The sequence below is a fragment of the Camellia sinensis genome, chromosome 3 (assembly GCF_055761805.1).
Source record: "Camellia sinensis isolate YWXY chromosome 3, ASM5576180v1, whole genome shotgun sequence".
Taxonomy (NCBI): Eukaryota; Viridiplantae; Streptophyta; class Magnoliopsida; order Ericales; family Theaceae; genus Camellia; species Camellia sinensis.
The window spans coordinates 111351074-111376920 of NC_138963.1; the positions used below are offsets into that span (position 1 = coordinate 111351074).

At 33.8% G+C, this 25847-nt stretch overlaps 2 long non-coding RNA genes across 2 annotated transcripts; both read left to right on the forward strand.

Annotated features, from left to right (window-relative positions):
- Positions 1-725: 725 nt before the first annotated feature.
- Positions 726-4925, forward strand: LOC145822727 (uncharacterized). Its single transcript, XR_014364409.1, has 2 exons — positions 726-1105; positions 4201-4925. It is a non-coding gene; the product is annotated as an uncharacterized LOC145822727 (long non-coding RNA).
- Positions 4926-8764: 3839 nt separating this feature from the next.
- LOC114261467 (uncharacterized) lies at positions 8765-9490 on the forward strand. The gene is made up of 2 exons (XR_003628967.2): positions 8765-8932; positions 9104-9490. It is a non-coding gene; the product is annotated as an uncharacterized LOC114261467 (long non-coding RNA).
- The last annotated feature ends 16357 nt before the right edge of the window (positions 9491-25847 follow it).

Consider the following 25847-nt stretch of genomic DNA (forward strand, 5'->3'; position numbering starts at 1 on the left):
AAAGATACTTAAATTTTTAAATGATATTAATTATGGTTATCAAACGAACTTAATTAATTATCATTTAATCAATTTAATTTTAAATTATGAATCATATTATTAAACACTCCCTACACTATAACCAAATACACCTTTGGCGACTAAAAAAAATTTAGTCGCCAAAAGTTGTGGAATTGGAGATTAATTTTTTTTTAGTTGGCAAAAGTACAATATTTAGCTCCTTATTTTTTTTAGTTGGGATATGTTGACTATTGGCGACTAAAAAAAAATTTAGTCGCTAAAAATACCAGAATTGGCGACAAAAAAATTATTTTAGTCGCCATAGATTGAGTTTTTGCTACTAAAAATATTTAGTCGCCGAATGTGAAATAAAATATTATTTTTTTATCTTTGGCGACCAAAAATTTGGTCGCCAAAAATATATTTTCAACGACTAAATTTTTTTTTGTCGCCAAATAGTTAGTTTTGGCCACTAAAATTATTTGGTTGCTGAATGAAAAATAAAAAATTACTTTTTATCTTTAGCAACTAAAAATTTGGTCGCCAAAAATTTATTTTCAGCGACCAAAGTTATTTTGGTCACGAAAGAACTAAAAATATTTAGAGGGAAATATTTCAAAATTTGGAGGGATTAATGAAATTAATTAACATTTGGCGACAAAAAACCAATTTGGTTGCCAAAGGTGTGAAAATTTTAGACAAAACAGATGGTTCTTTGTTTAGACAAAACAGATTGTCTGTCTGTCTGTCTGTCTCTAACCCAAACAAACCAAACAAAATGGAGAAATCAGAAGGAGAAGAGTGCTTGTTCAAGATAGTGGTGATTGGGGACTCAGCGGTGGGAAAATTGAACTTGCTCTTGCGATTTGCGAGAGATGAGTTCGATTTGCACTCAAAAGCCACAGTGGAAGTAGATTTCAGACCTAGGTGATGGAACTTGATGGCAAGGAGATCAAAGCCTAGGTCTGGGACACCGTCGGCCAAGAGCGCTTCCGCGCCGTCACCTCCGCCTACTACAAAGGCGTTGTTGGTGCTCTCATCGTCTACTATATCACTCGCCGGACTACTTTCGATAGCATCAAGCAGTGGCTCGATGAACTCAAGAGTAAGTCGATTATATTTTAATCGATCTATTTATTAGTTGTTCTGTTTTGTGGGTTTGATTGCTTGTTATTGAAGTTGTTGCTATGAATCTGAATTTGTGTTTGAATAACCATTTTGGATGTTTTAATGATTTTGAAATTGAAACCCCAAGTAATGGATTTTTCTGGCTTTTGGAGTTGACATACACGCAGGTATGGTTTTTCTTGATTCTATTTAGGACTTTTCTTAAGTGTGCAACTTACATCTTACGCTTAGGGATGGCAATGGGGGGCAATGGGGTGGATATTAATTCCCCATCCCCATTCCCCTATAATAAATTTTCTCCATTCCCCATTTCCCATTCCCCATGGGTACCACCCTCCCCATTTCTTAATGGGTATGGATTTTCCCCCACCCATTTTAATCCCCATTTTTATTTTTTATATTTAATGTTAACAACCACTTTTTTTTTTTTTTTTTTTTTTTTTTTTTTTTTTTTAAGGTTCACAACAAAAACTAAATATACCTTCAATCTTTTTTCTTTCTTTTTTAATATATTTAATGTTTACAATTTTATTTTATTATTTAATTTATTTATTTATTTATTTTTTTAAGGTTCACAACAAAAGTTAAATATAACTTCAATCTTTTTTTCTTTCTTTTTTAATATATTTAATGTTAACAACCTTCTCTTTTTCTTTTTTTTATAAAGGTTTTATCTAAATATACCTTTAATCTTTTTTCTTTCTTTTTTAATATATTTAATGTTAACAACTTATTTTTTAATTTTATTTTTTATTTTTTTTAAGGTTCACAACAAAAACTAAATATACATTCAATCTTATTTTATTTTATTTGGTTCAACAACAAAATCAAATACACATTAATTAATTAATTAAAAAGTTTGTTTTATAATAATCAAATATATAATTTTGAGACAATCAAATAAATTTTAGTAATTGAAAAAAAAAATGTGGAAGAACGTGGAAGATTAAAAAAAATTACAACCATCTCTCTCGCTCACTCTCTCTCCCCTACGTGTTACAAGAACTTGATTACAATGTTATAAGAGCCTGTTTGAAGAAATAAAATGTGAAAGAACCTGTTTTAAGAAAGTGTTATAAGACCCATATTAAATTGCATCAGGGCATAAATAAGGAATTGTTTGTTGATCTCTTAGCCACGGATATTTTAGACATTAAACCATCTTTCTCTTAGCAAATTTGAACCATTCATTTTAATTTATCCAAAATCTAATTATACCTTTAACAAATCTGAACCATTCATTTTAAGATATCTATGCCTTACCATACCCAATCCATCCTCCATCTTCTTCCTTTAGTCCCCCACGAAGTTTGTTGTTTGTTACTTTTAAAAAACAAAAAATGTTTTTTTCAATTAAATTTTTACTAATTTCACAACACCATCACCATTATTCTCACCTTCACTGTCACACTACCATCACCATAGCCACTACCATCATCACTGCCGCCATCACCCCACCACTATGTCACAATCTCTACTTTCACCTTCATTCCATCACCACCACCACCAAATATAAAAAAAAATATTTTTAATTTTTTTTATAAAAAATATTTTTCATTAAAAAATATTTTCTATCTAAATAAATGAAGCATAACATTGGGAAACAAGCTGATTTCAGTTAAATCTGTTCATAACTAAGAAAAATTCTTTTATTTTTAAAAAAAAATTATTTAGTAAGACTTTGTATCCCCTTTTTATTTTTTCAGCAAATAAATCTTTGTATCCATCCTTTCTAACCAATCACGACTCATGCTTGTTTTGATTCTCTACAATTTCCTTATTTTCAAATACATTCATATATATATATATATGTTGTATAAATTGTGTGATAACATAAAACAAATAGATTCATACTCGTTAATTGAAATTTCAGAACAAGCAAACCATTCTGAAAATTACAATACATAACAAAATAAAATAACATAGAAAAGCAAACCGAAACCTGTACTAGACAGTATCCTTAATTTTTTTAAATAAATTTAAAAAATTCTAGATATGCATAAAATTTGACAAGAATAATATGACAATGTTAATTAATGTGTATTTGATTTTATTGTTGAGCCAAATAAAATAAAATAAGATTGAATGTATATTTAGCTTTGGTTGTGAATCTTAAAAAAAAAAAAAAAAAATTGTGAACCTTAAACCTTAAAAAAAAAAATTAAAAGAAAAACAAAAGAAAAAAGATTGAATGTATATTTAGCTTTGGTTGTGCATCTTAAAAATTAAAAAAAAAATTGGTTGTGAACCTTAAAAATAAAAAAAAAAATTAGATGTATATTTAGCTTTGGTTGTGGATCTTAAAAAAAAAAAAAAAATGGTTGTGAACCTGAAAAAAAAAATAAATAAATAAAAGAAAAAAAATTGAATGTATATTTAGTTTTGGTTGTAAATCTTAAATATATATATATATATATATATGGGGAAATTAGTGGTTACCCATCCCCAACCCATATCACTTACCCTACCCAATGGATAAGAAAAAAAGGGGAAACCCATGTATTTGGGTTGGGTCTCCATGATACCCACAGGGTAGGTTATCCATTGCCATCCCTACTTACGCTTACGCTTTCTGTTTGCTGTCCAGTTTTATGTTTATACCTCTCACTTACACTTTTTGTGTTGGTTGCATATGGTACACCATAACAGTACCCTTCTATTTATTGCCAATTGTGTGCTGTTAGTTATCTCATTAGTCAGTTTATTTAGAAGTAGACTGACTTCTTCTTAGATGTCAGGCACACTTTAAAACAACAAGAAATTATCGTTTAAATTATTGGGACAGAATTCTTACGTTTTTATGTCCCAGAATTTTTTTCATGGAACCAATTGAAGAGAAGTTAGGCATTATTTTGGTAAAACTTTGGTAGATTATAGATTCAAGTGCAAAGAAAATGATTGTTTCTACCCCAAATTAAGACTAATGCACTTTTCCTTTTTTTTTTTTTTTTTTTGTGCCCTCTTCATTTGACTGTTTGTATCTATTTAATAGTGTGAAAGGCTTCTTTCTAATAAGACATTGTGAGGGGAAATTTGCCCCATCTTTTCTTCATATCTGGTAATTGTGTACAGCTGCAAAAATTGGAGAGGGAATACCGTTAGATCATGGGACGGGTGTAGTTGTTGGTGAAACTGCTGTTATAGGGAATAGAGTGTCACTGATGCAGTTGAACCAGCTTTTTTCCTCCTTTCTTTCACCATTTATCTTACAGATGATTCTGTCAACATCCTTGCAAACTAGCGAATAATGACTGGAAAGTAGATGACTAATTTTTATATTTTCTCTCTTTTCCTGATGACTAATTTATTGAATTCATTTGTTGCTGGGACTGAAGGAAAGTTACAATTACATTTAAAAAAATTATTGCAAAAAAATCTTGCAAACGGTAATGTGCAAATAAAGCTTGAAATTGATAACATAACCAATTAAATGAGACTGAATATTGCCATTTAACAAAGTGTGAAGCTATTTGCAATGAAACATGGATGAAGTTGGTTGACTCTTAGATACAGATGGGTCAAAGATATGATCCTTGGTAAATGTAAATGGTGGAGAAGGTTTTATGGAGCTGATTTAGAATTGCTTGGCTATAACACTGTATCAAAGTGAGTGATCTTAATGATAATGGACTTTTTTTTTTTTGGTTTTTATTCTGTGATACTACTTTTGTTTAGATGCCTTTCTATTTTGCCTAGTCCCCCCGGCCTAGAGGCCTAAGGTTCATAAAGGATACTTTTGTGTTTCATATTTGCAGTATTGTATCTTTCCTTTCCTACTTGAAATGACGAAAACACCATGCAAATGAGAGAATTTCTTTCTGAAATTTTGAATTAGATATGAAACTTGGGATCTTCCTTTAAGGGAGGATGTGTGAGACTCTATAATTGAAAGATTTCAGAGACGGTTGATGGATTGGAACTTGCAAGAAATATTATTTATCCAAAGGAGGTGCACTAACACTAATCAAAATTAATAGCTTGCTGATTTATTTTATGTCTTTGTCCACTATCCCAATTTCAATTGCTAAAAAAAATTACACCTTGGTGATTAAAACATTTAGTAGCTAAAAAAAATAAGATGAACAAAAAAATCTTTTTGGCTACTAAATAAATTCGTTTTGGCAACTAAATGTTTTAGTCGCTTTATTCATGTGCTTAATTCTGTACCAGAGTTAAGACCTGGTGTGGAGGATAAATTGGTGTGAAATTTTGGTACCTCAGGGGTATATTCAGTAAAATCAACTTATGAGTGGCTTTCCTCTATCGACAGCTTAGGTTTAGTGGTGCCTAGGTTGCTGTGGAAGGGTATCTCTCCTCCAAAAATGCAGTTCACATGTTGGTTGGCATGGAGAAGTAGACTTAAAACATCTGTGTTTCTGTAGAGTATTGGTGTTTTGGACCCCAGTGGTTCCTCTTTGTGCTGCTTTTGTGATTCCTGTGCTGAAGATGTCAGTCATGTCCTTCTTCATTGTCAGTTTGCTTGGAGTATATGGTCTGAAGTGGTAAAGTAGTGGAGTTTGGTGTGGGTTGTGCCTGAGAATATAACTCAGCTTCTGGATTGGTGGAGTGGTAATAAATTTAAGAAAATGCTGTAGTGTATGTGGAATGGAGTACCATCTCTGGTCATGTGGTATGTGTGGAAGGCTAGGAATGAAATTAAGTTTGCTGGTTCAGATGTTAACTGGTGTGGCGTCTGTGAGTCTGTTAAGTTGCACATTGCTTTTTTGGTTAAGTATCATACTAAGGGGGTTGCTTTTTCAGTTAATGATTTGCTTTATAATTTGAAATCTATCAGGGGGCTTTGAGGTGTGGTTGATGCTGTCTACCTCTTTGTGTTGATGCTGTCCATCTCTTGGTTTGCTGCTGCTCTATGCTGTTATACTATTGTGTGTTTTGCTGCTGCTGTCTCTTTGAGTTGGGCTTTGCCATCTCGTTGTTTGGTGCTGCTCTATGTCGTTATATTGTTGTGTGTTTGCTGCTGCTATCTATAGTGGTTGCTGCTGCTCCGTATTGTTTAGCTGCTGCTGCTGCTGCTGTGTTGTTATATGCTGTGCTGCCCTGCTTTGGTTTTTTGCTGGTTGGTTTCTCATCAACTAGCTTTTGGCTAGTGCTAGCACATGATTGGGTGGTTTTCTTGTGCTAACCTGGTTGGGATGAGTAAGGTTTTCTATGATGCTTTTAGCACTGCTTTTGTTTATCTTTATCTTTATTGATGTAAGATGTAAGGATTTTTTCCTTGGTTCTAATTCAATAAAGTGTTGTTTTTGCTGATCAAAAAAAAAAAATGTTTTAGTCGCTGAAAAGGTGATATTAATTTTTTTTGAAAGGCTTTGGCGACTAAAAGATTGGTCGCCAATTTAGCCTATCAACGACTAAAGTTTTTTTTTGTCGCCAATAACTTTACTTTTGGCAACTACTTGTTTAGTTGCCAATTTAAGACTTTCGGCAACTAAAATTTTTTTAGTTGCCAATACCTTTGCCGACTGTATTTCTGTGACCAAGTTGGCGACCAAACTATTTAGTCGGGAAAACCTTTTGGCTACTAAAAATATGACTTTTGGCGACTAAAAATTTAGTCGCCAAAAGTGCAATTTCTTGTAGCTTCTTTGGTAACTATTAAACAATAACTTCATCAAAACAAAAATGACCTTACAAAAATATCGGGCTTGTTTAGTTTGTTTTTGGGAGAGTTGTTTTTGAAAAAATTTTGGGAAGTTGTTTTAGAAATTTTTTTGGTTTGTTTGGTTGTATATTTTGAAAGTAGTTTTGAAGTTTGGAAGTTTGGGATGATTTGATATTTTGTTGTAATTGAGTAGATGTGTGTGAGAGAAAAAGTGATTGAGAAGGAGAGAGGAGAGAGAAAAAGTGATTGATTGATGTGTAGGAGAGCAAAAGTGATTTTGGAATTTTTTTGAGAAAAATCTCGAACCAAACAATTTTTTGAATTTTTGTTTCTAAAACTCATCTCTAAAGCTCAAACCAAACATACTCGATCATGTTTGGTCTAAATTTATTTTAGGATTGTGTTTGGGAAGATTAAATTTTAGTCAAAAAAAAATTACAAAAATTGAAAAGTCATATAAAAAAGTCAAAGATTCTTTTCAATCTTTTTTTGTACTTTTTTTTTTTTTTGGGAAAACAAAAAGTTAAAAATCCTTATCAAAATACTTCAATTTTTTTAATAGGGAAAATGTCACTATGAAAGCCACTTATCAAACATAACCTAAGTGTAGGATTCACCACACAATAACTGAATTTGAATCACATATGTTTTTTTTTCTTGATATTTTTTTGGGACAATTAAAAAAAAAAAACTCAAGGTTTGAGTATTTTAACAAAATAGATACTGAATTTATAATTTTGTCAATTCAAATATTAAGTTTTTGATTTGTTTTCAATCTAAACCAATTGCTTATTCCATGAAGTAAAATTAATGAAAAAAATTAGGTATTTTAGTTATTAAACTTAATAAAAGTATATTTTAAAAATTTTATGTATATATATTGAGTTTAATAACTAAAATATTGGATGTTTTGGAAAGATGGTTAAAAGCTGACTTTTGACTTTTAACCAAACTTTTGGCTTTTTTAGAAAAGTAATTTAGGAAGTTGGTAAAAGCTGCTTTTGAATTTTTTGATTAATATTTTTTTATAATGTCACATCACAATAAAATGGCTAAACTAACTCTACCCAATGTAGAAAATTTATATTCTTACCCATATAAATATAAAAAATAAAATAAAAATAAAAGATATAATTATAATTTTATATGAGACTTTTTTGAACTTACCAAATGACTCCTTGCTAAAAAAATCAACCTAATTTTTTTTTAGCAAACAAAGCCACACATGTAGCTTTTTACTAAAGTTGCCAAAGTAGCCCATAGCATTTGAGTTTGGATTCTCAAATAATCATATAATACATAGCAGCATTCCTAACAATGCGTTTCTATATAATATAATTAACTGAGTTTAGATTCTCTTAAATTGATCAAAATTACTTGAGAGAGCATTTGAATTTAGTAAATCCATTTTAATACCAATATGTAATTTAAATCATTCATTTTTTAAGATTTGTTAAGTAAAATATTCATACAAAAAATTAAAATAATTAGACATTAGTAATAAATGTATTTTTAGGGATAAAATAATTTGGTTAGTAAAGGTTTATTTTTTGAGACAAAAATTTGGTTTCAAAAGAATAAAAATTCATTACTAAATGTCTAACAAAATACAATAAAGACACATTTAGTAACAAAAATATTTCGTCCCTAAAAAATAATTTTGTTCTTAAATATGTCTCTAAAAACTTTAATTTGTTACGGTATTAATCGTTTCAGTCAGATAGGGCCTCATACTAATCTCATCAACTAATCTATGGAGCTGTTTGATGCAACTTATTGTAAGCTAAAAGTTGATAATTAAAAGCAGAAATCAAAAGCATTGCTTTTCCAGCTACTAAATAATTAGTTTTTCTCAGTTTATTTCAGCTATTTCTGTCTGAAAAGTTATAAGTAGAAGTTATACCAAACAGTCTGACATAGATTCTCAAATTAAAATAAACTATAATCACCCCCAATAATCCATACCAAACAGCCCTATGTATTTACCAATTCCGTATACAATCTCATAGTACTGCAAATATTGTCAAATTTAATAATTTTTTTTAATATACTGCATTTTATATGCTTTGTTTTGCTATAAATAACTCCAAGCCAACACCCAACCCCATCCAAAGTTCAAACAGAGATAGGAAAGCATGGCAGCTAACAGGGTTGGTGTTCTGTTTGTGTTCATTGTGTGTGGTATGCCTATGCCTATGCCTATGCCTATGCTTATATTCTCTTCTCTTAGCCTCTATTTTCTCAAACTAAACTCATTAACCACATGAAATCATTTTATTTTCCTTCCTATTTGTTCATGGATTGGATTTACTAACAAAAATAGGTTTTTGGTGTTTTTTTTGGATAAAACAGGTGTGTTTTTGTTGGGGGCAAAGCCAGAGTTGGCAAGTGCTAAAGTTTGCCCTCTAAATTGCAAAGCAGCAGACTACATGACATGCGACTCGACAGGCGAAGAGAGGCTCAGTCCGCCATGCAACTGTTGCTTAGCCGGGAAGGGTTGTACCATCTACTACCCTGATGGAACCTCTGCAATCTGCTAAAACACAATTACAACCTCCCTCCTTAATAATGAGATTACAATCTCAATAGTTGTTTTGTTTGTATCTTCATAAATAAATAGTTTTGCCATGACTCTTTACTGTTTGTTACCAAAAAATCATAGTTCAAAAACATGTGTGTACTGTTCTCTCTCTATTGCGTAATAAAGAAATAGTTGTGCCTTTGTGCAACAAATTTGTATATGATTTTAGCTGCTATGGGTTGGTGAAATCTCAGAACAATTTAGATGAAATTACACAACTTTTTTTTTCTCAATAAGTGATTATTTTGTTACAAAAAATATTTGGGATCAATTTTTATCGTGATGAGAATAGTCGCTAAAAGGATAGATAGATAAAATATAAATGAAATATAATTACAACTTACCTACATTTCACACATTTTTTAGTTTCCTTTCCCTTTCAAATTCTTTATCAAATCCATAAACCAAAAATAGTGTTAGAACCAAAATTTTGGAAATGTCACTAATAAATGCAAAATGATTTAATTTCAAAAAGGTTTATTTCTTAGACAAAATTTTTGTCCCAAATAATAGAAATTCATCTCTAAATTTGTTGTTAAAAATACAATAATGACATTTTTTGAAACAAAAATATTTTGTCCCTTAAAATTGATTTTGTCCATAATTTTTTTTACTTTGAGTGAAAAGCCTCAAAGTAAAATCTTGATCAAGTGAAAGCAGACGATAATTAGTGCCTAAATGATTAAACCCTAAGGAGGTTCGGATTAACCCACAACGAGTGGCAACTTAGGCAACAAAATAATTAGTGCCTAGTAAACACCCGCACTAATTATAATTGAAAAATGTTATGATAACTCTTTGGAAGATTTGTTAATATTAATAAATTGTGAAAGATACATTGAAATGTATTAAAAAAATATACTAAAATGTGTTAGATGATAACCCCACAAAGAAGCAATAATCAACATTGTACTAATTTTTCGCAGCCATTGAACTCTTGTTGTGATCCATAATAGCACAATTTAACAGATTCCAATTAACATTCTAACGCTGTATTTGGTTAAAAAATTTAAGAAATAATTTGAAAAGAAAAAAAAAAGTAAGTGAAATGAAAATAAAATATATTTACATTTCACTTAATTTCGCATACCTTTTCACTTTCTATTTCCAAATCAATTTTCAAATCTCCTAACTAAAACGCAACATAAAAACCCATATATGCATAGTCTAACTCCCCTAGCTATTCCCTCAAGGAATAAATAAAAATAAAAATTAAAGTATAGTTTGATTGTGGGGCCACATTTGAGCGCACACAGTTATCAAAACATTTAAGTGCATTTAAATATAAGTTTATTCTAAACTAAAGTCCAAAAGGGAAGAATTGAAAAAAGAAAAAGAAAGCAAAAACACAAAGAGCTAGTTTGTTTTGTGACTACTAGACAGAAACTTGATCAAAACAACAATGACCTTAGACCAAAATTGTTCTTTTATTGAAGTCCAGAAATTAAGAATTCAGGGAAAAAAAAAGAAAATCATACAAAATGATGTGTGACTTAAAGTCTCGTTTGTTTAGCGAATTAAATTAGATGAGATTATAAGTATGGTAGAATTGAGTGAGAAAATTATTAGTGTGGTAATATAAGATAAAATGTATTTGTTTATATACTAATGTGTGGTATTAGTAGGTTGAGATTAAATTTATACAATTATACAAAATTTCTCATTGTATACAAAGTAACTTTATTATTTTTGTAATATGGTGGCAAAATTGCCTTTTCACACCCAATCCCATGTAACTAGATTAGCAATCCCAGGACTCCCATAGGATAGCTAATCCTACCATGTGGGGGGATTTAGGGGTCAGCATGGTCCAATTTAGATCGATTTTGGATGAAATCAGGATCAATCGATTGTCTACAGTTTTATAAAAATTGAAACTAAACCAACTCATTAAACTCATGGAACCAATTAAACCAAACTATTTAAACACGGTTTAGTTTAGTTTGATTTGGAACTACGGTTTCACATAATCTATTCATACAAAAAATTATATAACATTTTCAAAAAAATTCAAAAGATCACAAATTTTAAAATAATAATAACTTGCCCATCAAACAAACTACTTTAATAATATTCACCAGTTAAGCAAAAACATAACATTAAGCAAACATTGTTCAATATTAATCTGTTATGATTTTTGAAACATATACTTTCAAAACATAAAGGTGCACATTGCTTTACCATTAACTTAAACAAAAATAATATCTACCAAATAAATATATATGGTTTAAGTTGTTCGGTTCGGTTTAGTTCAGTTCAGTTTAAATTTGGAACCATGGACCTAAATTTAGAACCAATCTGTAGAGACGGTTTCTGATTTTCTAAACCAATACCGAATCACAAATTAAGAAAACCAAACCAAACTTGCCGGACTGGTCTGGATCGGTTCGATCTGTAGTTCGATGTCCTTGCTCAGCCCTAGGAGAATTAATGGTCTAAATAAGTATAATTTTTAACTTTTTATAAAAAAATATGTAAAAAAATAGAAAGATAATGTGACCAAAAAAAGATAAAAAGATAAAAAAATATACTTTTGTAGGAGATGCCAAATAATGCCGCATTTTTGTCAACCAAAAATGAGTTACGTAAGCTCTATAGGATTGCTTGTCTAATCCCCTCACCTTTGGAGGCAATCAAAGATAGCCTGAATTCATTTTAAGCATGCATTTGGAAAGATTGAATTTTAGTCAAAATATTAAAACTCATTAAAAAAATAAGAAAAGTAAAAAAGTCATGTTAAAAAAATCAAAGATTCCTTCCATTCTTTTCACTTTTTTGTGCGTTTTTTCATTTAAAAAAAAAAAAATCATTCTCGAAAGTTTCAATTTTTTTCGCTTCATATTTAAGTTAAAAAGTTACAAGTAGATTTTTTTAATAACTTTTAAATTTTTTTACAAAAAGATGTGTAAAGATTAAAGAGAATAAGTTGACATTTTATATAAATTTTTAATTTTTTTGAACTATTTTAACTAATTATCAAACATCGTTAAGTGTGAATTTCACTATAAAAAATTAAATTTGAACCATATTTTCTTTTTTAATATTTTTTTATATTTGAATTTTTGATATCTAACAGTAGCCCGTAAACTAATGATTCAACACAGTCGCATCCTTTGATTTGGTTGATGTTTTGGTACAAATCATATAATATATACAAAGCGGCATTCTTTTTTTTTTTTTTTTTTTATCGACAAAAGAACTTTATTGAATAAGAATCAAGGAAAAATTTTACATCAATCATTAATAAGGAACAAAACCTAGTAGGTGCAATAAGTATTCTTAACAATGCTTATTCCATATAACTAAATCTCTTCTCTTTTTTTTTTTTTATCAGCAAAAATAAATTTTATTGATGAATACTGTCAAACACCATACATCAATAAAAAAAAAAATGAATACACAAGCATCATAATAAAGAAATATGATCCCAACTAGATGGGCACCATTATAACTAAACCTCTTCAATAGTCAAAGTAAACAGCCCCCTCTTAATCATGAAATGATGTAATCTGTTTGAAACTCTTAAGCCATATAGAGCAACAACTATGATACAGACCACTAAAATAAGACCACTAAAAGCAGCTCTAATGACGTGGCATGCCTAAAAAAAAATTTAAAATAGAAAGAAAAGAGGAAAAAGACAAAACACAAAGAGGAAAAGGACAATTTAATGCTCTTTTAGTGCTCTTCTTTTAGTGCTCTAAATCATTTTTCTATAGAGCAAACCGAAAGCTATTGATCATAGAGGTGAATGAATAAGAAATGAACACATGCATTGAATTTTGACCACACACTTTGCAAAATCATTAATGGTCTATCTGACTTTGCAAAAGATACTCATCTCAAAAGTCAATTTTTGAAATTTTTGAATCACTAGGTTCAAACTTTATTTTTTTAATACTAGAATAATACTTCCTGTTCAAATATCATTTATTTATAAAAAATGAGTGGGAGCACTAATTAGTGCCACCACTAATGATGTGGTAGTGGGTCCCACTCACTGTCACAATGTTGCTGTGTCTATTTTTTTTTTTTAAAAAAAAAAAAAAAAGAGGTAAATGCCACATCGTTAGTGGTTGCTTTAGAGCACCACCTTTAGTCGTCTCTAGCATTACCCTTTATTTATATATGTGTTATCTATTTGTCCACTTTATCACCACCAATTGTCATTGTTGATCACCGCCGACATTTTTTTGGCTTTGACATCTTTTTATGAAATGTTCTTATCACAGAAAAAAGATTAATCCTCAAATTTGATATCATATTCCTTCTAAATATGGATTTGTCACCAATAAACCCTTTTTTAAACAATTTTTTGAATTTTTTTTTTTTTTTTTTTTTTTTTTTTTTTTTATAATAAACCCTTTGATATCATATTTCAAGCTTTTTCTAACTTACTCAAACAATCATAAGCATTTCAGCAAATCCCTCTCCTTATAAATAACTCCAAGCCAAACCCCTGCAATGTCCAAACAGAGGTAAGAAAGCATGGAAGCAAACAGAGCTAGTGTCTTAGTTTTACTCCTTGTGTGTGGTACGTATGCTATACTCCTCCTCTCCGTTTGTTCTATTTTCATGACTTACTGATTTGTAGTTTCTCTTTGTTCCGATAAACTTTTTAATTGTAATTAACTATGTGCATGTTTTTAATAAAATTTTCACTATGCTGATAAAAAAACTATGAGCATGTTATGCAAAAATCATAGCTAATTAGTTTAGTTCACAACATCTGCTGCTAATATCATGATTTCGTCGTCACATCCTGTTATTTTCAGCACGAATCACGATATATCGCTCTGTAACAATGCTGTTCTGTTTTTACAAAAAAAAATGTTTTGGGTGTTTTGGATGCTGACAGGCATATTTCTATTGGAGTACAGCACAGCCGAAGCTTGCCCTCTGTATTGTTTGGAAGCAGACTACATGATATGCGAGTCATCAGGCAGTCAGAGGCTCAGTCCGGCATGCAACTGTTGCTTGGCAGGGAAGGGTTGCACCATTTACTTCAATGATGGAACCTCTGAAACCTGCTAATGCTACAACATTGCACCCTCCTTATATATATATATATATATATATATAAATAATAAGCCTACAATCAAGTGTAGTTTGTCTCTTCATAATGGTGTGTTTTGCCATCATTCTCCAAAACACTATGTTACAAGAATCTTAGTTCAAAACAAAACATACATGTGTACTAAAATACCAAGTGTACTCTCTCTTTTGTAATAAAAAATAGTTGTACCTCTGTGCGACAAATATATATAGATGTCTATGCATCTTTCATATCCATTCATGGTTTCATGAGTTCCAATTCCAAATTGGTGAATGTTTAAGGTCGTGTTTAGATGGTAGATTTGATAAGGGAAATGAAAATGAAAAAGGAAATAAAATCGCACTTTTTGTTTCGTTATATTGGAAAATAGAGGGGAAAGGAAAGTGAGAGAGAAATGAAAGAAGAAATGTTAGGTTTTTATTATTGGCAATTCCGTTTGACAAAATTCTTTTTAGTTGTAATTGTATTCGATCTTTTATTTCAGTGAGGTTATGAGTTTTTAGATGCGAATCCAACCCGAATTGTGCCTTTCAGAGATATTTCACAAGTTAATTCTTTCATGTTTGCCACTTCACCGACTATGTCGGGGATCGAACGGAGAATTTTTGGTTCCAGAAATTTGAATTGTCTATAAAAATAAACAATCATTTCTGAGCTTCCATAATGACCACACCACTGTAATAGGAATTACATTCTAGATCCTGAGCTCTTTCTTTCTGAACTTGAAGCCAAACCACCAATGAAACAACTCATTTACAGTGCCAAGGGAAACCCATTGAGTTCCCCACCAATCAAGTACAACAGACCATATCTTCCAAGCAAATGGATAGAGCAACAGAATGTGATTAAGATTTTCAGGCTCAAAATTACAAAACAAACACAAGGGATTACAAGTACCCTATAACACATCAATCCTTTGAAGGAAATCAGCAGTCTTAAGTTTACCTCTCCACACCAACCAAAACAGAAATTTAGCTTTTGGAGGAGCTACATTGTTCCAAATAAATTTTGATAACTCCACAACATGACCCTCATCAGCCTGATGCCACCCATACAATGATCTGACTTGAAAGATCCCAGAGAGAGATGCCAACCATCTGATATGATCTTGTAGCTCGACTTTTTCGCGCCCCCCCTTTCGAGAGGTCCGAAATATAGCCCTACAATTCAGAATCCCGCGGTTCTGAATCTAATCTCACAAGTACAATGTGAAATTGATAAACACCAAATAGTCTAAATCCAACAAATCTTTTTGAAAATCGATTTTGAATCAAATTGCCAAAAATGGACTGCTTTGCCAGACACAGAGTTGCCACCTAAATATTTTTGAAAAATTTAGGAAACCCATTACTCGTGCCAAAGGCCACGTGTCCGTCATCACTAAGATTGTCTCGGCTCGGGAACTTAGGTACGAGAGGGGAAGGTCATGAATACATTTGAGCACCCCTGCTCGCCCGATCAAACATCGGCCTCTACTAATCATGATATGAATCTTATGTACATTATATGCTCTTGTTTTGATTTATTAGGTTAGCATTACAATGTGATGTGCACACACACAAGTATAGACTAACTTTGCAAGAATTAGAACATTTCGAGTCATGTTTGTTTTGAAAATTGTTTCGAAATATGTACCACTTGAAAAAGTGATCGCATATGAATATTACTCAAATTATTCCAATTTAAGCAATTAGCCTTCATCCACAAGCATTCAAACAGTTATAACATTTAAACATTTAGCCTCATGGCAAACATGCTAGACATGGCAACAATCACACACATGCGATATACTAAAGCGAGTAAAGGCTCACCTAGTACTCCAAACCAAAAGAGAAATGAGTTAGAAAAATACATGATTCCTAACTTATGCAATATGACTGATGCAACACATGCGATATGCAATTAATAGGCTCGGCTACTAATATGGCATATGAATCAATGAAATAGAATGTGATCTAAGCATATATTTAAAGAAGTGTAAGCAATAACAATGCAGTTAGAATGATGAACCGAGCCTCGGTGCATGCAATACAAATGGATGCAAACATAAATATGTTGGAAATGGTGGAAAAAATTCTGGGTAAAACCAGAATTTTTCCTCAAGTTTACCCAGAATTTTTCCTCAAGTTTGGTCTATTTTTTAGGTGGGCCCCGAGTGTCGATTTACTCGGGTCAAAGTGGTAACGCGTTTTATGCCGCGTTGTGATTCATGTGGTATATTTGGTTGTTCAAAACCATTACCGAGTGAATGGAAAATTGAAGCCAAAGTGTGCTCCATGGAAATGGAGTTTTGGTGGAAATTCCTTAAGGTTGTAAATTGGCTTGTCCCACATTGATTTGGTGGGAAGTTTTGAAAGGGTTTATAAGGCTTAGGGTGAGATACTTGGGGTGTGCCCCAAGGGGTACCCAAGTGTTTTAGAGGGAGAGGTTATGGGCAAAATGGACTAGACCCATTGGACCCAAAAATCACCACACGCGCGCGCGCCGCCGTCCGGTTGGGTTGGGCTTCTAATCTTTTTGGGCAAAAAACATTTGAATTTAATTTTATTTTTTATTAAAATAAAATCCAGAATTCAAATTAAATTGGTTTGGATTTTTTGTTCATCCAAACAAGGCCCTTCCCGTTTTCAAACAGAATTAAACTGATTTAGATTTATTACTCATCCAAACAGAGCCCTTCCCGTTTTCAAACAGAATTAAACTGATTTGGATTTATTGCTCATCCAAACAGAGCCCTTCCCGTTTTGCTATCTGTTTGAATTCAAAACCAACAGGTATCATACCTGTTCAATTCAAAACCAAGAGCCACATACCTGTTCAATTCAAAACCAAGAGCCACCTTCACATCTATAAATAGGACCACCCTCATTTGATGTTTTTTATTATTCAGAAATTTCGTATTTCACTTCTGCTATTTATATTCTTCATCTTGCTGCATTTTATTTCCGAAAGAAAGAGTGTAAACACTTAGTGTGTTCGTAAGGCAAACAATTAGTAGTGCTGCTATTGTTTGTGGTAGATCATTTCATCCTGGGAGATAGACGTCCGAATTCTGAAAGCACCGTGGAGAGGACGAATCTGTCTTAAGGACACAGTGTTAAACACTGGACTTGATCAGAAAAGTTATTCAAATAAATTAGCCAAGCAAGTTGTTTAATTTAATTCTGTTTTTATTTGTTTATTTAATCAGATTTTAATTTTGTTTTTGTAACAAAATAAAATCTGTGGTTTTATTTATTTATTTTTATTTTTGAGTTTGATTTTTGTAATCAAACATATTCTCTCCTTTTTCTTTATTTCTTTAAATTCTAATTGTTGTTGTGTACACAATAGAATTAAATCTTTTAAATACAGTGAAGATTGTCCAACAAAATATGCTAATCGAAACATGATGTCCCTAAACTAACCATCATAAGCTAGTAAATAAAAGGGAGAAAGACATGGGGTTGGAAGACATACACATTATTACAATATTGCGCTCTCATGAATGAGAGTCCGAATAAAATAACTAGCTAATTAACTAACTAATTAAAGCTAATTATTACAAAACAAATGAAATTAACTAACTACTTAACTAATTATTACAACAACAAATGAATCAACTAATTATTCTAGTTAATTAAATTACAACACTTGAACAAAATTAATTAGTTACAATTAATTAATTACAACAAATATTTAATCTAAATATTTAAACTTTAAATAAGCTCAGAATGCGAAGGATGCTTATGTACGTGCTCGGTTTGAACTCGAAATGCCATTGTTTTGCTTCCGGAGAGCCTTTGTTGCACAGTGAACACATACATTGTGGCCCACTTCCAGAATAACTCTACTTTGCCTAAAGAACACACTGTTGGATTTTGCATTGGTGGCCGGCTGACTAGTGATGAAGGTTGCCGGCCACCAATGATGGTCGACTGGCCATCAAAGGTGGTCTGCAGGGCACCTGTTGGCCACTGCTACCCAGTTCTCCTTACTACAACAGAGGACAAACAGAGCATATACAGGGTATTTCAAGGATTTGTTTGTATAACTCACTCATCCTTTTCATGAGCAAATCAAAGGAGTTATGAATTTGGTTCACAAACCACCAACTCAAGCAATTTCATTGCATGATGTATGAACCAAAGTGTGCAATTTCAATAAATGCAACAAAATAAGACTCTAACCTCCTCCCTTTCATGAGTTGATCAAGGGAAGTGGTGACCTTAGATACTTGAATCATTTCATCACTTAATGAGTATGAAATGGCCCAAGTTTCCATGTGTTCAATTAACATCCAATTGAACACAATAAGTTATTATCTTGCACACTTTTAGTCCCAAGTTTTAATTACTCCATTTTAGTTACCTTTCCATCCTTTAATCAATTGAGTCCCAAAGGGTGAGATTAAGTCCTCTAATGGAAAGAGGGATCAAACCAAAAGTTGTTTTAGACATGAAAGAGACATCATACGCTGGTAATGAATCCCCTAAGGGAATAAACCATCAAGCATGACACCTCGACCTCATGCTCTCAACAAACAAGTAGTTTGCACCACTTTCAAAGCAAAACAAAATGTCAAGAAATGAGGGAGGTTGTAGAGATTATTAGTGTTGAAAATGGGTAAGAAAAGCATAAATAAATGTTGTCAACTCAAATGAGAAGGTGTCTAAGGCCTAGAATACCAAACTCATGAGGATTATTCCACTACAAACATGAAAAACAAAGCTCAAATGCAACCAACACCCCAAAATAGTTCTAAAATAGTTTAAAATAAGTCCTAAAACATGTTGAAATTGAGCTAAAAAAAGTCTAGATTAATATGCTAAAACATGGCACAAACTAGGTTAGTAAGCAAGATACAAGGAGGGGAGGCTAACCCCTTCAAATTTTGACTTCAAAATATGATTTTGGCCACTGAAATAACTCTAAAATTCAGTATTTAAAAGCTCAAAAAAAGGTGACAACAAGGTAGGAAACAAAAGGGTAAAGGCCTTTGAAGCTAGGTAGAAGGAATGGTGAGCCGCCCCTCAATCCTTATTGGCCCTAAACCGCAAGTTTCAACCCAAAATTTCAAAGTTTAGACAGTCCAAAACTAGTACAAAAATGTACTGGAATGAAGACAAAAGTAGCTAAAATAATAGCTAAAACATGGAACAATTTAAGCTAGTAAACAAGCCAAAGGAGGGGTGGCTAACCCTTCAATTTTTGGGACTTCAAAACCACTTTTTAGCCTCTGAAAACCTCTGAAAATCAGTGGTAAAAATTTCAAAAAGAGTTGATGAAGAGATGAGAAACACAAGTGTAAAGGCTTAGAGAACAAGGTTCAAAGAAGGGTGATTAGCCCCTCTACCTTTAATAGCCTTAAACCACAAGCTTTAGCCTATAAAAACAGTCCAAAAACACTTCAAAATCAACAAGAAAAGATAGAAAAGAAGTAGTGCAAAGATGCTCAAAATTATACCTCTTGAAGAAGAATAACACTTTTGTTCACAAACCAACAAGTTCTCACTCTCAAGGGCTGAAATTTGGACTCAATAGTCTCAGTAAGGAGAGCTCCAATACTGGTTTAGGAAGTGTAGAGAGAGGGCTTATAGGTTTCAAGATAGAGATAGAGAGAGAATTTCAAGTTTTGGAACTTTTGGTATTTTTTTTCAACCTTAAACCATGAAGGAAGGTCCCATTTATATAGAAAAATAGCCTCTCAGGTCAAAAATATCAAGCTTGGAACAGCTAAAGCTTTTGGGGGACAGCTGGCCGAAAATATCTAGGCTTTTCACCAGTGTTCAGTAGGCCAGAAGTGTGCATTGCTGGCCATCAATGTTGGCCGGCCGGCCATTTGCCGGCCACATGCTGACCATCAAAAATCTGTTTCCTGGCCCAACTTCAAATGAGTATATCTCCTTCATCCGAACTCCTTTTCAGGTCATTCTTGAGTCTAAATTGAAGTCCCGGAAGTCTAGTTTCCAATGGTGGCAGCCTCATATCTAAATTCTAAGTGTGCAAACAGATATGCCTATTTTAGGGAAGGTTGCTCAGTTTTGGTCTTAATCGGGTTGATGCCTAACTTCAAACAGCTATCTCCCTCATTTGGAATCGGCTTTGGGAGAGTCTTGAGTCTAAAATGAAGCCCCAGAAGTTCACTTTCCAATGGTGGTGGCCTCACAACTAAATTCCAAGTGCACAAAGAGATACACCTAATTTAATGAGGCTGCCCAGTTCTCTCTTAACGATTTCAAGCTCAACTTCTTCCCCAACTAGTTTTCTTCCCTCTTCTCTAATTTTCTTAAAATCCAAACCTATAAATAAGAGGTTTAAAAAGATTTTTCAACAAGTTCTCCTTTGTTCCATTTATTTCCACTTTGGCCTTACTCAGTTTACCGAAAAGTGCAACATTTAATGAAATGCGAGCCTCGGAACATTATAGAAACATTTTCAAAAATATTTTGAAAGAGAGGGTATTAAGGTCTAAAATAGTTTTGGTCAAAATAGTTTCGGTCCAAAATAGGGTGTAAGGTTGGGATTTAGAAGCTCTTCTTGCTGAAGAAATTGAACGTTTTTATTGCATAACTCTCATCGTTGAGTGATCAACCTAAGGCGCCTAAGTCTTAAGGGAAGTAAAAAATGGGGTGTCTACAGTTGTCCCTCTTTGACAAAACTTGAAGTCATAAAATTACATGAGTGAATGTCAAAGCCCGAAGATGACCTGTTTTGATAAGGCTGTAAGACTTAGGCAAACAAACAAAATGCAGATGCAGTTGGTTGAACTTGAGGGTTGCCTACGTATCCCGTTGCAAGAAGTCAAACTAGCGTAGTTCAGGGGCAGAATGCGTAATGATACACAATATAACAAAGCAATGTAATGATATACAATGTAACGAAATAATCAAACTACAAGCAGTGCATAACACACAAATATCATAAAGAAATGGAGATACAAAATCGAACTACGTTTTATATAGAAAAGAAGTGGGCACAGCCAAACGACACCTAACACAAGCTAAGTGCCTACATACTCAATACTGGCCTCAGTGCAGCATGGATGCTTACACATAACAAAACCATGTTTTAATGTGAAAAGGGTGTGAGCACATGCAAAACTATGTTTTTCGTAGAAAGAGAAAGAGTACAAGTAATTGGGTGGTATGATATAAGTGAGGAATAATCTACTAGGAAAAGATAATGATCTTAAATGCTGAATGCAACAAAACAAAGTATGATGCAATGGACGCGATGGATGCAGTGAATAAGGTGCGCAAGCTGAACCATATTTTACCTAAAAAAGGCATGGACACAAAACAAACCACGTCTAACACAGAAAAGGTGTCGACACCCTCAATACTAGCCTCAGCGCAACATGGGTACTGACACATGACAAAACCATGCTCTAACGAGGGAAACATATAGGCACATGCCAAACTAAGCTTAACATGGAAAGGATGCAGGCGATAAAATGGTATGATGTAATGGATGTAGTGGATAATGTAGTAGATGAATATGGTGACATACACCAACCGCGCTGGAATCGTGAGAAGAGGACGAACAAATCCCAAACATGTTGAAATTGTGTGAGGAAGAGGACACTCAAACTATGCTGAAATCATGAGAAGAGGGTCTGAGAGAACTGCCCAGGGTCGCGTTCCACGCGTCCGGAGATAAATTCCAAACATGCTGAAATCGTGTGAGGAAAGAACACTCAAACCACGCTGAAATCGTGAGAAGAGTTCCTACGAAAACCACTTAGGGGTGCGTTCCACGTGTCCTGAGATAAATTCCAAACACGCTAAAATTGTGTGAGGAAAGAAACATTCAAATCACGCTGAAATCGTGAGAAGAGGTCCTAAGAAAACCACTCAGGGGTGCGTTTCACGCGTCCTGCGATAAATTCCAAACACGCTGAAATCGTGTGAGGAAAAGAACACTCAAACCACGCTGAAATCGTGAGAAGAGATCCTAAGAAAACCACTCAGGGGCGCGTTCCACGCATCTTGAGACAAATTCCAAACACGCTGAAATCGTGTGAGGAAAAGAACACTCAAACAACGCTGAAATTGTGAGAAGAGGTCCTAAGAAAACCACTTAGGGGCGCGTTCCACGCATCCTAAGATAAATTCCAAACACGATTGTGGACGTGCCCAAACGTCCTAGGAAAATCCCGTTTTGTTCATTGGGCGGCTACAGTTCAGACTCAAATGTCACGGTTCTGAACCTAATCTCGCAAAGTGCAATGCAAGACCAATAAATCACCAAAGAGTCCAAATTCGGAAAATCATTTTGGAAAACTGATTTTTAAGAAAGAAGTGCCAAACATGGACTGCTTTGCCAGATACAGAGTCGCCACCTAAATATTTTATTTTAGGGGAATTTAGGAAACCCTGACTCGTGCTTAAGGCCACGCGTCCGTCATCACCAAAGTTGCCTCGGCTCGGGAACTTGGATACGAGAGGGAAAGGTCATGCAATGAGCACCCCCGCTCACCCGATCAAAGATCGGCCTGTACTAAGCATGATATCTTATTTTTGAAAACACATGCGTTCTTATTCCGGTTAATTAGCTAGAATTATTATGTGATGCGCATAACACACTAGTATAGACTAGATCCCTAATTTGGGACAAAGCATCGCATATCCGTTTGTTTGGAAATGATTTTGAAGTTTGATCATCGCCTAATTTGGGACAAAGATCTTGAGACAAGGTCGCCTAATTTGGAAATGGTTTTAAAGTATAGACTAGATCGCCTAATTTGGGACAAATATCTTGAGACAAGGTGCGTGACCGAGACCCCCGAGAACTCAAAATGAACACGAGCATGGATGATCATCGAGTGTTCAAAAGATGACGTCCAAGTCTTGAGGACGGTCAAAAATGTGGTGTCTACAACGCTAAAATTGTGTGAGGAAAAGAATACTCAAACCATGCTGAAATCATAAGAAGAGGTCCTAAGGCGATGCGATGGATGCAAAGAGTATGATAAGATTGTGTGATAGATGCCCAGGAAATGCAGTAAACAAACAAAGTGGCACTTTAGAAAGTACCTCTGGGGCGAGTGGCGATGAACCACTCTACTTTGACGGGGATCTTCCCCTTGTGTTCTTTGAACTCTTACCTTCAACTCACATTTCAAAGGCCCTCAAATGCTGACAAGGGGTAACCTCTGCATGTAGAAGCCACAGATGCCGCTTTTCTTCCTGATCATGTTCACAACTTTCCCTATTCTCCAATGGGGTGACAGACTAGGTTGGTTCAATATCCAGAATTGAGGTGCACACAAGCTATCTCAATCTATGGGGCTGCTATACAAATTTCAAGCTGGGGATACACCCTTGGGTATTTAAACCAGACTTTAGTATCAAAAATTCCAAACCTTTGTGTTCTAGACATCGCCATTCGAACTTTAGTTTCCACCATCGCAGTTGGTCTCCTAGGAACTCATTGTAAACACAGCCAAGATGCCTCTGGCAGGGAATGGTGTTCGGGGATAGCACTTTGATCGCCATTCTAGTTTGAAGCAGGCTTGAGCTTAAGCTTGAGCTTGAGCTTGAGGTAGAGGTAGAGGTACACTCATACTTCGGAGAAAAGACAAGGCCTGAGAAGGTGCATCCGGAATGCAACCTCAAAAATTGCTGAAGTTGAAACAAACTCAGATGCTCTAATTTTCTCTCTTTTCTCTTGCTTTGCAGTCTGGAACCTATGTAGCTTCAGATAGGTCCTTGTTTGGTTGCTCTTTCTTTTGATCAAGGGTGGACCCTGCAGTTTATAAAAGAAGGAATTCTGTTTTGTACATCATGTTGGGAATGGCACAACATTCTGAGCACAACATGATTTATTTTTTGAAATTAAAATTAAGAATGAATTCTTAACTACGTATTGAGCCTACGGCTGACCACAGTACACCACAGGACTCAACAAAGGAAAAACAAAGAAAAAAAAAACAATCTAAACATGTCTATTTACACTCAAAACGACTTAAAACAAGAATAAAAAAATAAAATAAAAACAACAAACACAACACTTGGATGTTAACCACCGGTGGGAGACCTCTTAGTTCATGGGAGACTATTGCTTCTCCAGGTATTGTTTCCTACCCTTTCTTATTTGTGATTCTCGCACCACTTTGGCACTCAATCTCTATTTTCTCTTTAAAGCCCTTTCTTTACTTTTTCTCTCATCGCACATCTCTCTATTCTTTAATCTCTCTTATTTTTTATCCTTTCCAGGTGTGGTTGATAGATAAGTTGGAAGTTGTAGACCTTATGAGGGGGGGGGGGGGGTCGAATATCCAGCATTCGTGCTTCGCACTTAGTTCGATACCTCACTGCTCGGAGGATGAGAGAGTTTTTTGGCCTCTGCTGCTAGCCTCAGTTATGCGCTTTCTGGCGAGTACGTTGATAACGGGGAAAATATAGAAAACCTGACCTGACTGTGCCCCTGGTTCATCATTTTGACCATTTTTTATTTTTTGGCTTTTTGTTAAAACAATTTTGACCAACATGAGAGTTACATTAACATGCTTGTTCAACTTTCTGCTTTGAAATCATGTAAGTCAGGTTGTGAGCACTGAAAATTTTCTTTTTTGGGTCCAAGAAATGGTCTAGTTTTGGAAAAATGGAATAATTTTCAAGAGAATTAGTCAACCTCATTAAAAGTCCTCAAAAACTATTTTTGCAAATGGCCATTGCTCAACCAATGAGGAATTAAGTCTTGAGGTGCATAACCTCAGATCTGAACTTGATTTGTCTTGTAGCTGAATCTTCTAATGGAATAGGAGAATCGAATTTGAACAAAGATGAGCACGAAGATGAGCTAATTTGCACATGGAGAGGATAACTGATTTTGAATAAGGATAAACGAATCAACATAGATAAGACCAGCAAGTTGAAAATAGTTGGGGTCAAACTTCAGGATGAAGTTGCCTATGTATCCCAAAAATGGGAATCAGGCCATACGTAGTTTCGGGTTTGAGGTTCACTCTAGTGTTGACACTCTCCTTTTGTGCTCTGACTTTTGCCAAGGCCGCCCTTTCAGGTTTTCAACCTTGCGAGCTCTATTTTTCCTCTTCATTTTTCTTTTTTATTTTCTCTTTCTTCTTCTTTTTAGCTTTGTTTTCATTGATTCATTTTTTTGTTTCTTTTTCTTTTTTTTTTTGCTCTAACTTTTGCCTGGGTCGCCCTTCTGGGTTTTCAGCCCAGCAAGCCTCTCAAGGATAGAAAAGCTAACTTGTCCATGTTGATTGGCCGTAGGATCTCTAAGCCATCTGAATCCACGAGAATGGCTGCTGTTCTTGACTAAATTGTCTTGATGACATAAGAGCCCATCCAATTGGCTTTGAATTTGCCCCTAGTGTCACGAATAGGAACTTGACTATCCTTCAGTCATAAATTTTATTCTCTCAGATTTTAGGATTTGGCTTTCTTGTCGATCTCCATTGGCTTGGGAAATGACCCAATTTTGACTCTTCGAGCATTTCTGACCTTTTT